At 42.1% G+C, this 14,606-nt stretch overlaps 1 protein-coding gene and 1 long non-coding RNA gene across 8 annotated transcripts in view; one reads left to right on the top strand and one right to left on the bottom strand.

The window, feature by feature from the left end:
- The window catches only part of DOCK1 (dedicator of cytokinesis 1), a 585,238-nt gene that overhangs the window by 257,110 nt on the left and 313,522 nt on the right, over nucleotides 1-14,606 (bottom strand). The window lies entirely within an intron of this gene.
- On the top strand, nucleotides 2,890-10,940 carry LOC129136158 (uncharacterized). The gene is made up of 3 exons (XR_008537508.1): nucleotides 2,890-3,514; nucleotides 8,778-8,885; nucleotides 10,770-10,940. It is a non-coding gene; the product is annotated as an uncharacterized LOC129136158 (long non-coding RNA).

Here is a 14,606-nt window from a genome sequence, read left to right as displayed (position 1 = left end):
CATGTCGTACATCATAAATATACATAATTTTTATTCGTCAATTTAAACAATAAAATTTAAAAATGTTGACATAACGGCAATCTAATATGCTAGAGAATGTGTGTGATTTTCCACATGGAACAAAAACACATGGCTTTGTGTCTGACAGAAAAGGGGTCTGCGAGGCTATTCAATCAGCAGTAACAAGGTTCTGCTCCAGCATGCAAGCACAGCCTCGTGGCTGCTCACCACCTGCAGAGCTCCACCATGTGTCTCAGGAATGTCACATCATCCAAAGACATGGCAAAGGCTACGACCAAGCCACAGACTGTGCCTGGTACCCACCCAGCAAGCATAATGCAGACGTGGAATTCAGCCCCTGGAAGCAGAAATCCTCATTTTGCAAACAGGCTTTTTATAGCATTGGAAAGAACAGTCCGCTCAGTGCTCTCTGCTGGTCACCACCCAGCAGATGAAAAACAAAGTGAGACTTCCAGCCACCTCCGGGCCGGGCAGCGCGGGGGTGACGCACATACACGTTCTGGAGAATTTAGCAAGAGCGCATTCATCTAAATTCCATGAGGAACGAGGGAAGGTGGGTCCCCAGTGATTTAACCCTTCTCACTCTACCACCCCACAGCATAATTCCCTCATAAGGACAACAGGCAGGAGGCAAATATGGCTTGTTTTTGAAATATTAAAGACAGATATTTACTGTCTGCAAACTACTGATATTTTTACCATTTTACCAGGATGGAAAATCGTTTTGATTTTTAACAAATAGCAATTATAAGGCAGCCAGTAAAATTCAAGCTAGGGTTTAGAGGCAATGGGGAAGAAAGAGTCAAAGCTTGAGAAATTGCCAACATATCAGGTTTCTGGAAGGTTCAAAGTCCTACTTTAGTACACTGGGAGGCAGATGAATGGGATCACTGAGAAATTATTCTCAGCTTAGTCCTAATGCCACTCTAAGATTGGGCTTCTAAGGTTTGGCTTCCAGATTTGACTGTCTGAGCCAGTGTCAAACCCCAATGTCAATGCCCCAGCAGAAGGGGCAAAAGTCAAAGGTTTCATTTTGATTTCAGCCAGCATGGAAAGACGTGCCAAGTTCTTAGTGCCTGGAACCTCAGGGCTGTAGGGAGAAGTTGCACGTCCCTGTGGCTTCCCCACTAACTACGCACAAGCCTTCCTTTATAACCGAACTTGAAGCAACCCTTTTCTAATCAGAGGGAACCCTTTCAGGTGCAGAAGGGGTAGGGTTGTTTCTGCATGGACCAGCATCTGTGTAGAGTGCTCAGCCCATCTTGTGTAGCTAGATGTTTCAGTTAAAGTGCTACTGGAACGTGGCTTGGAATGCAGGTGGCAGGAGGCTAGAGGCTACGACCCATATGCCTTTCGTGCCTGCTTCTTGCCAGGCCAGATGGGTGCTCAGGACACACTGGGATGCAGCTCAGAGGCACTGGGAATACCTCGTGCCAAGGCACTGAGGCAGGCCCGCACTGGCAGGGTCTTACCAGCCTATCCTCCATCTCCCTATTCCCCACAGGCATCCTTAACGGTGGTAGGTGTCCTCATGGCCTCACCTACTAAGTGTATTTGTGCTGCCATGGCCCTAAAGGGGCCAGGATGAAAAGTTCTGGAGCAGAAAGGCCGAAGACTACAGGCAGGCATCAGGTGAGGAACAGGGCTGGCCACGGTGTCAATCCCAGGTCAGCTGTGGGAGTCAAGGGTGGCCACGTGGAGAACTGGACTTCAACGAGATTCCTGGGATCATGTACTCATTCGTTAATAAAAACAAGCATTGTCACTTGCTATAGGCCAAGTCCGGTGCTGGGGCTTGGGGCATGGAAGAAAATACGCAACATGGTCTCTGCCCCTGTGTCTAGTGAGCAATGACCCTTTAAAGGTGCAGTGGTGTATGCAGCGTGACAGAGCCATGACGGGGTGACTTGGGTGCTGTGGGGAACGCAATAGCATGCCTCCCAGGTGAAGGTGGGGATGGGAGCGGGAGAAAAGCAGTCCAGGTAGAAGTATTGTGTAATCACAATGGCGAAGGCATCAGGAGCTCCACCCACTCTTTTGTTTGTTTGTTTGTTTTCATTCTGAGACCCAGTCTTCCCCTGTTACCGAGGCTGGAATGCAGTAGCACCATCTTGGCTCGCCGCAGCCTCTGCCTCCGGGGTTCAAGCAATTCTCCTGCCTCAGCCTCCTGAGTACTTGGGATGACAGGCACGCACCACTATGCCCAGCTAATTGTTGTATTTTTTAGTAGAGATGGGGTTTCACCATTTTGGCCAGGCTGGTCTCGAACTCCTGACCTCAAGCGATCCATCCACCTCGGCTCCCAAAGTGCTGAGATGACAGGTGTGAGCCACTGTGCCCAGCTTCCCACATACTATTTATGGGGGCTGGGCAGAGAGGTGGAAAGTGAGGCAGGAGCAGAGACAGGATGCCATGAGCGCCTGGCATGGGATGTAGTGGGCCTGGCTGACAGCATTACCCAACCCTGTTCTTGTTTGATCCTTCACTGACCGCCAAGAAATACCTGTAGATAGGGTAGGGTAGAGCTAAGGAGTATAAATCAATTTTATCTGCCTTCAAGTTTTTCCTGAGCCTTACGCATAATCATTCAACTTGCAAATTCAGTCCTATTCCAGGAAGCTCAAAGTGACAGAGAAAAAAACTGATGATTAGGAAACTCCAACAACTTGGGTGATCACTTAAGGAGAAGCATATGTTATTAACTACATCTTTTTTTTTTTTGAGACAGAGTCTCTCGCACTATCGCCCCGGCTGGAGTGCAGTGGCATGATCTTGGCTGACTGCAACCTCTGCCTCCCGGGTTCAATCGATTCTCCTGCCTCAGCCTCCCAAGTAGCTGGGATTACAGGCACCCGCCACCATGCCCTGCTAACTTTTTGTATTTTTAGTAGAGACAGGTTTTCACCATGTTAGTCAGGCTAGTCTCCAACTCCTGATCTCGTGATTCACCTGCCTCAGCCTCCCAAAGTGCAAGGGTTACAGGCATGAGCCACCATGCCCATCCAACTACTTCTTATGAGTACATCAGGTTTGATATGGTTTTCTACTTTTCCACTGTTGTACATAATTTCTATTCCTGCCCATTACAGAGTAAAAAATTAAAAAGGGTACTGGTAACTTTCTAAGCTAGGGATCCAACAGTTAAAACTCAAAAGACTAGCTTCTTGCTATTATTCCAAAGCAACCCCAAACTCCTTGGCTAGAAATCCTTCAGTCTGGTGTGTAGTTAATTAGCTATAACTAATGAAGCCCTTCATTTGGTTGCTGGCAGTCAGGAGCAATATGAGACGTTCAAGAGTCTAAACAAGGAAAAGGAGGGGTTCCATTACAACCTATGTTGTGTCATTTGCCTGGGATCTCAAAGGAAAGAATGAAACCCACAGAAAACATCAAGACTCGCAAGCCAGGTCATGTCATGGGTTACCTGCTCTCCTCCCTGCTTTGCTTCAGGAAGTTACTGCAGACCCCCTCCTGTGCCCTTGGCATTGATGGGGTAAGTCGGGGAACACTGTTTGACTAAGATGTATTTGTTTTCTGTCTTTACCAATAAAACATAAAAAAATATATAAAACACCTGTCAGTTTAGTACTTAGAAAATTACATGCGCCTTAGTAATGTATCACAATTCTTGTCCTTCTCATAAATTACTTTCTATATTTTTGGCATGTAACAACATAAGACCTCCAAACCTCTCTAGTTCAGGTTTCCTGGCAGGAAGAGAATAGATTTAATGGTGGAAAATATGAACTTCAGGATATATTTTGAAAAAGAATGTATGTATATTTGGGTAGCAACTTACCCAACAGTAGATTCTTCTATGGTTTCCTTAAACAATTAAGTACGGCTTTTTCATTCTTTTCTAGCAGCCCAGATAACATTCACATTCATTAAAATGTACTCAATGGCTCCATCGTCTTGACCCTAAAGGAATGTTTAATGCATGCACTCCTTTTTCCCTCTCCCTAAAACTCCTACTTCAAACTTCTACTGAAATGATTTAAATTATAATATAAAAATATACAGATATAGATAATATATAGATACATATGAACATTAATATTTCTTTTCTTTTTTTTTGAGACAGGGTCTTGCTGTCTCTCCCAGGCTAAAGTATAGGGGTGTGATCAGAGCTCACCACGGCCTTAACCTACTGGGTTCAAGTGATCCTCCTACCTCAGGCTCCCAAGCAGCTGGGACTACAGGCATGCACCACCACACCAATTTTTTTTTTTTTTTTTTTCCTGAAGCAGAGTCTTGTTTTGTCACCTAGGCTGGAGTACAGTGGCGTGATCTTGGCTCACTGCAACCTCCTCCCAGGTTCAAGTGATTTTCCTCCCTCAGCCTCCCAAGTAGCTGGGATTACAGGTGTGTGCCACCATGCCTGGCTGTTTTTTGTATTTTTATTAGAGACAGGGTTTCAACATGTTTGGCCAAGCTGGTCTTGAACTCCTGACCTCAAGTGACCTGCCTGCCTCAGCCTCCCAAAGTGCTAGGATTACAGGTGTGTGCCACTGCACCCGGCCAAACATTAATATTTCTAAATAGTCATTCTCCATCTTAAATAACATGATCCAAAGCCATCTCTGGATATAATTAAATCAGAATCTCTTCTTATTAAATACTTTATAACTCATTGGAAAAAAACTGGTTTTCCATGGATGAAAAGCAAATAAATGAATTTTAAGAAAGAGCATGTCTATGTAAGCTCAAAACATGATTATAAACAAAACCCAAGAAAATATCAGTATCTTCTTTTTGCTGTGAGTCACTAACTAACTTTGATAGCCTAAATAGCAGAAAACAAACACCAGAGTTATCATGGCAGAAAGGGGTTAATTAACTCATTTCTCACCCACAAGCACAGCTCAGCATCCTTTCCCCTGATCCTGTCCCTTGATGCTGAGACAAGTAACCAAGCTCCACCCTGAGCCTCACTGTCACCTAAGATTTCCTGGGTCCCCTCTATAGACAAGGAGACAGTGATCAGCTTAAAAAGGTGCTAAGGCCTAAAAAGGCCACTTCTTAAAAAGCCTCACTTCTTTATATGAACAAACAGCACTCCCAAAAAAGTAAAGTGCTCATCTGTAGCTTTCATTTGATGCTCGATGTCTTCTCTGGTGGTTTCTTGGTGAATAAGAATAAAAGTGGAGTATCCCTTATTCAAAATGCTTGGGACAAGAAATGTTTCAGATTGCAGATTATTTCAGATTTTGGAATATTTGCATTATACTTACCGGTTCAATATCTCTCATCTGAAATCCAAAATGCTCCAATAAGCATTTCCTTTGAGCATCATGTTAGCACACAAAAATTTGGGGGTTTTGGAGCATTTCCGATTTCGAATTTTCCAATTAGGGATGCTCGATCTGTAATATTAACATTCTACTAAGTAAGTAGAAATTGAAGGTGCATTAGCAAGACAGAATTACTAAACTCAAGAAAATCCTGAGTTAACTAACACCATGTTGTTAAATTAAAAAGCATTAAGAGATAATTTTGATAGGAAAAATAGATTTTTACCTTTCTAAATGATAAACACACACTTTGAGTTGATTTGCTTTTGTATACATTTCTAAGCTACTTTCTTTCAGAAAAAAACCTTGAAAGTTGCTGATTTATGTTGTTTCAAATTTTGAGATTAGTAAAACTAAATAATCAGACATTGTTAGGAATTCAAAGAGATTTTCAGTATTGATTTATTAGTTGTGACCACTGTGACATGGTAACACAAAATGTCAATAATGAGGGCAGAGACTGAACGAAGGATACATGGGAACAGGTTCTACAATTTTTTAAAACTTATTTGCAGATCCAAACTATAAAGTCAATCTTTTAAAACCTAGGAGAAACTGGCTCGGCACAGTGGCTCACACCTATAATCTCAGAATTTGGGGAAGCTAAGGCAGAAGGATCGCTTGAGCCCAGGTGTTTGAGACCAGTCTGGGCAACACAGTGAGACCTAATCTCCACAAAAAATTTTTAAGAAAGAAAAAAATTAGCCAGGCCTAGTGGCAAGTGCTTGTAGTCCCAGCTACTTGGGAGGCTAAAGTGAGAGAATCACTTTAGCCTAGGAGGTCAAGGCCGCAGTGAGCCACGATCATACCACTGCACTCCAGCCTGGGTGGCAGAGCAAGATCCTGTCACAACACAACACAACACAACACAACACAACACAACACAACACAACACAACACAACACAAAAACACAGGAGGAATGAAATGTTGACCAAAAAGAAAGGTGGTCTCTATGTACAGAAACCACAAAATTTATCTCCCAAGGAAACTTGTTTATGATGTTACCACGTTAACATGACAATTTGATATACTCTGATTCAACCGTTTTTTAAAAACTTGACTACAATTTCAAAAACTAATGTTTGAAAAGAGGTATTCAACCCAGTATTTGTGGGTATGCTGAAACTTCTGTAGTTCCTACAACATATTGAGAGAGAGAGAGTAAGCCACAGTGATATGGGGGCTGTTTTTCAGAGATGTGAAGAGACTGAGGAAGAAAAGGTGATTTAGTAGGCTAATTACACAATTCCTTTTTAACAGGCCATCGGTAAGCGCAGATCCTGATTAAAAATAAATGCTGGAAATGCTGGCATGAGTGAAATTTCACATCTGAACTCCTGCACTGCTGCTGGCAGCTCAGATGCAGCCACTGTCCTCCCCACATGTGAGCCTTTAAAGACTACAGGGACAAAAAGCAATGAACGACGCTATTAAAACTGCATCTCCCTGATAGAATTTCATTAAGCTAAAGAGTCTCTGTCAAACACCCTGCCATAATATTACTTTGTTACGCAGCAAGCAAGTTTACACATTGAACATAATTTTACTCTCCTTTGAGTGAGGCTAATGTCTCTATTGCTTTGGAGAACAGAAAATCTTGAGCATCAAAGGATGCAGAATGTCCTCCCAAACGTTTACCATCAATATTTTTTAATTGAAATAGCACTAAGGCATTCCATTAAATTAAGGAAATAAATGAAGAAAACCTACTAAAGGGAAGATAAGCCATAATTTGCCAGCTTCATACAAGAGCTCATTTCAAGCCACATTCTGACTTGGTTCTCACCAGGACACCACTTCCCCTGAGTTGCACCGGACAGCTCTGCCCAGAGTGACACCTCAAAACAAAGGACACGTGACCTTGAGCGTTGATGCACTTTTTGGACATCCACGTTTCCAACCAATTACATCATGTATTATGAGCCCTGGAGCAGTGGATCAAAGGATAAAAGTAGCTGACACTGAAGGGATGTCACAAGGATGACACATGGGCACATGGATGCCCAGAGCTCCCTGAGCAGACTGGAGCTGACCATGAGTGAAAGCACGGCCACCTCTCACCTGGAGAGGCCCTCCACACAAGACACACATGCCTCTCATGTTAACATACATGAGGATCAATATCTTGAGATAAGATCTTGATGTTAGTTTCCTAGGGTTGCCATAACAACACACCATGCACTGTGTACTCTTCTTTACCTCATAAATCACACCCATAATGCATTTTCTGCAATTTCCAGTTTCAGTTCCTTTAAAGAACTTGAAGACATAGGAAAAACAACGTGAATATAAAATGCTCCTCCATTTTTACGATTTCTTCCAACCTTTGATAATGGTTCCACCCACATCCAATTCAACAGAAATTGCTTAGCAACTTGATTTTCTTGTACTTTCCATAGCTAATTGAAAAATAAAATACCATAGCTTCCAGTTACACTTTTTTGTTTATGTATATTAAACAAAGCTAAACATGGACCAATGGTACCAACAGGTTTGCAAACAAATACCGTGACTCTTAGCAACCACACATCTAAACTGGTGAGTGCACAGTTATCCCCATAAAACCTACTGCCTTCCAGCTGCTATTCTGAGGATGCTGAAAGCATCAGCATAGAGAGAGGAGAGCTCTGCTCCTCCATGGAGCCTGTGAAGTGGAGGCCATTTAACAGCACTTGCTTAGGAAATAAATCTATAAGCAGAGTATTCAAAAGAGAACAACTTAAAAACAGAGGGAAAAATCAATTAAAGTGAAAAAAAAGGGCAAATTCTTTACAGGTAGAAGATGGAATTCTACGGCCCCCATCTTTGCTTTTAATTCTTGTAATCTCCACCCTCCTCCCTCCATATTACTGAACTGGACTGGGGACACCGATCGCTCCTCCATCCATGCCTTTGTCCAGTGCTTGGCTCTACCCTACAAAGCTCCTTCTTCCCTTTACAGCTAGGGTTGCCAGACAAAATCCAGGACACTCAGTAAAATTGGAATTTCAGATAAGCAACATTTTTTCTAGTGTAAGTATATCCTAAATATTGCATGGATAGACTTAAGGTTTTTTTTTACCTGAAATTAAAATTTGACTGCATATCTTATATTTTTATTTGTTAAATGTGGCAGCCCCACATGCAGTTCATTCTCGCCCATTCACACTCAAAGCTGCTGCAACACACACGTCCCTGGGCCTCCTGGTTCTCTGTTCCTTCCTCCCCACTCCTGCCTCCTCTTCATTCTCCTGTATCCTCAGTCTAGGGACTCATCAAGTTTCCCTACTTAGCTTCTCCACACTCTTTCTCTGCAAACTCCAAACTCTGGTATATTTAAATATCACATCAACTGAGACAGACCACTTCCCATTTATCTAGGAAGACACAACAGGGGTCAATCTAGGATGCAAAAGTGGAAGGAAGGAATGTTTAACCACATGAAATCTTTGAACATTTTTTTCTCTGTAATTTTCTCCTAGTGCTCCCAGCATTGATTTTGAACTCATGCTCTGTGCTGAAGACTCTGTGAAGGATGGAGGATACAGAAATGTAAAGATAACGATCTCAAAACTGTAGATTCTCAATCTGTAAGTAAGACTATCCTGTGAACGGTGCACAGGACTGCCAGGGTGTAAGTCAACACTAAGAGACATTCTGCACCTGCTGAAGATGTGGGCTGGGGCCATGGTGGGTGTCGCCAAACAGGATGGGCTGAAGACGGGGATGGGATAGAGTGTAGGATAGAGCTCCATGGGCAGGGTCATGGTTGGCAATGGAAATAAGTATGTTGGGAAGAGGATTCCACCTCAAGAAAGGCTGTCAAAATTGGCCCAATAACCTAGAGTAACCAAACTCATAGAGACAGGAAGTAGAATGGTGGTTCTACAGGTGCTGAGAGGAGGAAGAAATGGGGTGTTGTTATTTAACGGGTAGAGAGTTTTAGTCTTATAACATAAAAAGAGTTCTGGAAGTTAGTCATGCACAAATGTGAATGTTCTTCACAATACTGGACTGTACACTTAAAATGGCAAAGGTGATAAATTCTATGTGATATATATTTTACCACAATTAAAAATTTTTGAAAAGAAAAAATCAGCCCTGACATGACCTAGCATGCCCACATAGACAAAATGGCCAAGGACTAATTGGCCTAAGCAAGTAGGCCAACTGGTGATGAGAAAGTTAATATAAAGCTAAGTAACTCAGAAATAGCCATATGCTCAACCAAAGCCTTTCCTTCTATAATATAATACTGCTTTGATAAGATGGCAAAGCACATTCACAATTGTTGGGATGTGTAGAATATATTCAGAAAGTCCACTTCCACCCAAGATGAATTTATGGTTTCTTCTTTACCCTTTTATTCTACTTTCTCCTGAAAGGAAAACTTCAGAACTAATCTGCAGTCCCCACTACTTAATTTGGGGAATTAAATAAACAATATGCTAGAAGTTAGTCCTTGCTATAGTTTGAATGTGCCCCCTCCAAAATTGCCAGTGCCAGTGTGAGAGTATTAAGAAGTGCATCCTTTAAGAGGTGGGATTAAGGCCCTTAAAAAAGAGGTTTCACTTAGCCCTAGGTTGGCTTCCCTTTCCATCCCACCAGGAGGGGACACAGCTTTCTCCCCTCCAGAGGATGCAGCAACAAGGCGCCATCTTGGAAGTAGAGAACAGCCCTCACCAGACAACCAAACTTGCTGGTGCCTTGATTTTGGACTTCCCAGCCACCAGAACCATGAGAAACAAATTTTTGTTCTTTATAAATTACCAGTCTCAGGTAATTTTGTTATAACATCACAAAGTGAACTAAGACAGACCTTAATATTGATTGGGAAATAACAACAGAAAGTGGAGGGAAAAAAAGGTAAGAGACATTGTATTTTAATATGGCACCAACTGTGCAGAGTCCATACGGTCATGTGTGAGCTTTGAAAAACCACTGCTTCATTTTAGCACAAACAGTCAGAAGTCATTCCAAGGGAACATTTTTGGTTGGCAGAGTGAGAAAAGGCTGATAATCACAGGTATGATGGGGAAAATACTGAACAGATTGGGAGTCAGAAAACTTCTGTTCTAGTCTTAACTTTGGCCAAGAAGTAATGCAAGTCATTAACTTATTGTCATTGAAGAAGATTTCCCTATCACCACCTCCAACCAAAAAAAATTGAAAAATCCCTTGAAGTTCAAGTTTTATGACTTGATGATTCCATTGTGAACCAAAGTTCTCTGGCTCTACCATTACTGGTGTAAAAAGGAAATGAGCAGATTCTGTTTAGATAAAAAAACAGTTTCAATTGTTAAGTCTCATGTATACTACTGCATATTAGGTCAAATTATAGTTGTATTTCTATAAATATCTGTATTCAAATACATTAACAAGGATTCTCTTAGATTAAGGAGATTAATTACTTTCCACAATTTTTAGATTTCATAAAGATACTTTTTTAAAAATTTCAACTTTTATTTTATCAGATATTTAGAACAGCAGAATAGAATAGAAAACTCAGAAATAAAGCTGCACTCCTACAACCATCTGATCCTCAACAAGGCTGAGAAAAAATAAAGAAAAAAGCAATGGGGAAAGGACTCCTTTTCAATAAATGGTTCTGGGATAACTGGCTTAACATATGCATACAAATAAAACTGGCCCTTTAACTTCCATGATATGAGAAAAATTAACTTGAGTTGGATTAAAGATTTAAATGTTAACACCTCAAACTATTAAAATCCTAGAAGAAAACCTAGTTAATACCCTTCTTGACATTGGCTTTGGCAAAGAATTTATGGCCAAGTCCCCATAAAGGTATTTCTATGTGGCATGTTATTCAGATAAATGTTACTAGCATATAGACAACCTTACTCTTCAAGATGCAGAAGCATATTTGAGTATGCTCAGATTTTTAGTATGTTGGCATTATATATCTGAAACAAGACTTTATCATTACTTCCATGTGGTTCTGCAAACAGACAAGAAACTGTTAAGTGAATTCAAAATTTAATAACTGAAAATAAAGATATGTTTTTGCTATTTTTTAAGAGAAGGATGAAAAAATCTCAGGAGCTCAAGGTCTCCTGGCCAAGTCCAGCAAGCTGAACAGACTGCCAATACACATGATAGGCTTCTTGTCAATTTGGTTTCCAGTAAATCAGCATATTATCAGTTTATGAGAATTACAATCCATACAGCATATCACTAATGAAATAAAGCCCCGTGTGAAACTACTTAAACCGCTTATGTTCTGCAGTTTCACAGGGGTAATATGCAGAATCCAATTTAAAAACCTGTTTTCATCTGTGAAAGCAGGAAATCAAAAACTAACTCCAGGTAAAGTGAAATAAGAGGGTGTTTGCAAGTGTCCCATTAGCACAGACACTGGTTCTAGCTCTAATGTCCTGAGACATGGCTTTGGAATGTTCCTGTTCTTTTCCTGCCTGTGCCCCTTCCCTTCTTTTCTCTTTCTTTCTCCTCCTTTGCTTCCCTCTCCCTCTCTTCCTCTCTGTTATAATGTAGCCTCCATGAAACTAAAAAGCAAGGGTTCTGCCCTGATCTCAAGGCAGGATGCAGAGGCTCGGATTTCAACCAAATGGAAATGATGCCAGTTGTGACAGGCCCCATGCACTGCCCGGGACATGTACTCACCACAAAAAGAAAAAGTCACATCTGTGGTAAAACGACTTTCTACTTGGTCTGACTCTTTTATTCAACTAGCAAGTTTATTAAATCAGCAATTTTTTTTTAAGTACTTCAGAACTTCACCAACCTTGAAAAGTCATGAGACAAGGCACTGATTTTGAAAATTAAGGTAAAGGGTACTTTGAGATATGCCTATGTTTCCTGAACAGCAAAGCTCTGGGGCGGTTGGGATGGGTGCATTACTATTATTATTGAGATGGAGAAATCACGACTTTATCAAAAGGAACCTTTTGCCTGCATATGAGAGTGGGGTTTATCTTCTTCATTTTCCAGCCAATGGAAAGGTGAGGTTGCCCATCCCAACAGCTGCAAGGCACACTCATCAAGAACACTCTTGGGGCAGAGACTTCCAGGACAAGCTAGCTCAGAAAGAATTCCACCCCTCTAAGCAGGAGTGGTCTTCCCAGCAATAGCTGGCAATGCTTCCAAAGACAGGCAATAGTCTCTCTCTGCCCATAAGTATCTGTATCCTGCACTTTCAGGTTGGTTTCGAGGGCTTGTTTGTTCTTTTTCTTTTTTTTTTTTACTAAATTATCACTTTGGCATGAAGACTGGTAGAAAAGCTCACAGATAGCTACTTCCTAACTTGGGTACTTAAAAGCATATATAATGAAAGATACAAACAGGTCTCCAGTAGCTCACAAGTGATGCCAAAAGGGACTTTTTGGTTTTTGCTCTCCCTAAAGCAGCTCCAGGACGTGGCAGACTACATCCTCTCTAGAAAACATTCTCATTCATGCATGTCATTGTCAGCCCCTTCCCTACCTCCTGGGGATCAGGGATTCTATTACACTCAGTGAAGGCCCCGTCCTGGGAAAGCTAAGATAGTTTACTGGGGAGCAACATCTCTGAAGGCTTAGGTTTCAGATGGAAAGCAGCAGTTAGATAATCCAGCAATGCAAACACAAACGAATATTCAGCACCACATTTAAATGAAGTGGTGCAGTTCCTTTTGGCTGAAGGTACTTAGTAATAAAGGGGAAATCTTGTTTCACTGCAGGGATTATTTTGATGTTTTTGCTTTTGTTGTTTTCTGGGGGGTAGAGGGGGGGTGTTGTTTGCTTGTTTTTGCTATGGTAAAGTTGGGTTGTGACTATTTTGAAAATGTCCATACATCATCCCATATGTAGGTAGGACTTTTTTTCCTACTTATTTTTCTTTAGGTCAATTTAATATATCTTGAAATCAACCTTGGGCGGCATATTTTAAGCCTTTGAATGGGATTTAGTTACAAAAAGTGCCCATCAGTCAAAAAGCATTATCAAAGCCAACCTGTCTATTTCAGGGTCTAAAAAACAAGGCAGAGCTGTTTGTTCACAATCCATCATTATTGGTACCTGCTAGCAGGGACTCAAGATAAACAGGTACAGAATGTAGCTACAGCTTCTGCTCTAAATTATCTTGGTTAGATGCCCTGGCTATCCGTGGGAACTGGAACTGCCATGCTTAGCGCCAAGTAACAGAGACCCTCCTTTCAGTAGTAGCACCAGGCGGACCACAGAGGGATCACATGGAGCTGTGTGGCTGGGTCTTCCCCAGTGCTCCATGGATGCTGCAGGAAACCCGAGGCCAGTGGACCAGGGGACAGGGCAGGGCAGGAAGACAGGGAAAGCTTCCTGAGATTTACAAACAGCCACTCACGGATCCCAGGACTCCTAGGGATGTGGGAGAACATGATTACACAAGCTGTCCATTGGGTGTGGAACGTGGATGGGCATGTATTCTAAAGAAGGCTGATAGCAAGGCAGGAAGGCAGGCAGGAGTCCTGGAAGAGGCAAAGAACAAAACGAGAACCAAAGGGAGGCCCTGGGTGAAACAGATGCAGGGCTCAGGTTGCCCGAGGGAGACTGTACACGATGATTAAATGAGGGCAACCATCCTGCACGTGAGGCGGAAAGGAGCGGGTGACCAGGCTGGATACTTAGATTCTCACTACCATATTCCATCACATAGAAACTACACGCATATGTTTAAAATGACAATATCATAAATATGATTCTGGGTTAGGAAAAGAGGAGGAGTGGCTGAGAAGGAATCACGGTAGCTGAGTCTTCATATTACTATTGCTGTGTAGACCACACTTCTGAAGCCTAAGAAACACTGGGGGCCTCTGTTTCCCTAAGGTAATCATCTGCCTTAAGCACCTGCTGGCCTGGCAATCCTACCCCGGGGTGTGTTTCCTGGAGGCGCTCTCCCGCAGGTGTGCCTGGAGATCGCTAAATGCAGGATCTAACACGCTGTCCTACTAGCAAACACTGGCATCACCCAGGTACCCATCCATGAAGAGGGGTTACGCCTGCTGCCATCTATTCCTACAACAGGAGTATTATTCAGCTAAGAAAACGAATGGACCACAGCTGCACCCATCAACCTGGAGAGACTGCAAAACCACAGTGCTGAAAGCTAAAAGCATGTCATGGAAAAATATATATTGTTTGACTCTGCTTCTATAAACGGCAAAAGGAAGCAAGGCTTAAGAACATATTGTTTAAGGATACATTAATATGTGGTAAAACTAAAAAGAGAAGCGAGGGAAAATGAATCCCAAATCTGTGTAGAGACCACATCACAAAGAAGAAGAAGTGCACAGCTGGGCGGGGGCAGCTACTCAGGGA

Source organism: Pan troglodytes, chromosome 8 (genome assembly GCF_028858775.2).
Source record: "Pan troglodytes isolate AG18354 chromosome 8, NHGRI_mPanTro3-v2.0_pri, whole genome shotgun sequence".
NCBI lineage: Eukaryota > Metazoa > Chordata > Mammalia > Primates > Hominidae > Pan > Pan troglodytes.
This window is presented reverse-complemented; position numbering and strand designations above follow the sequence as displayed.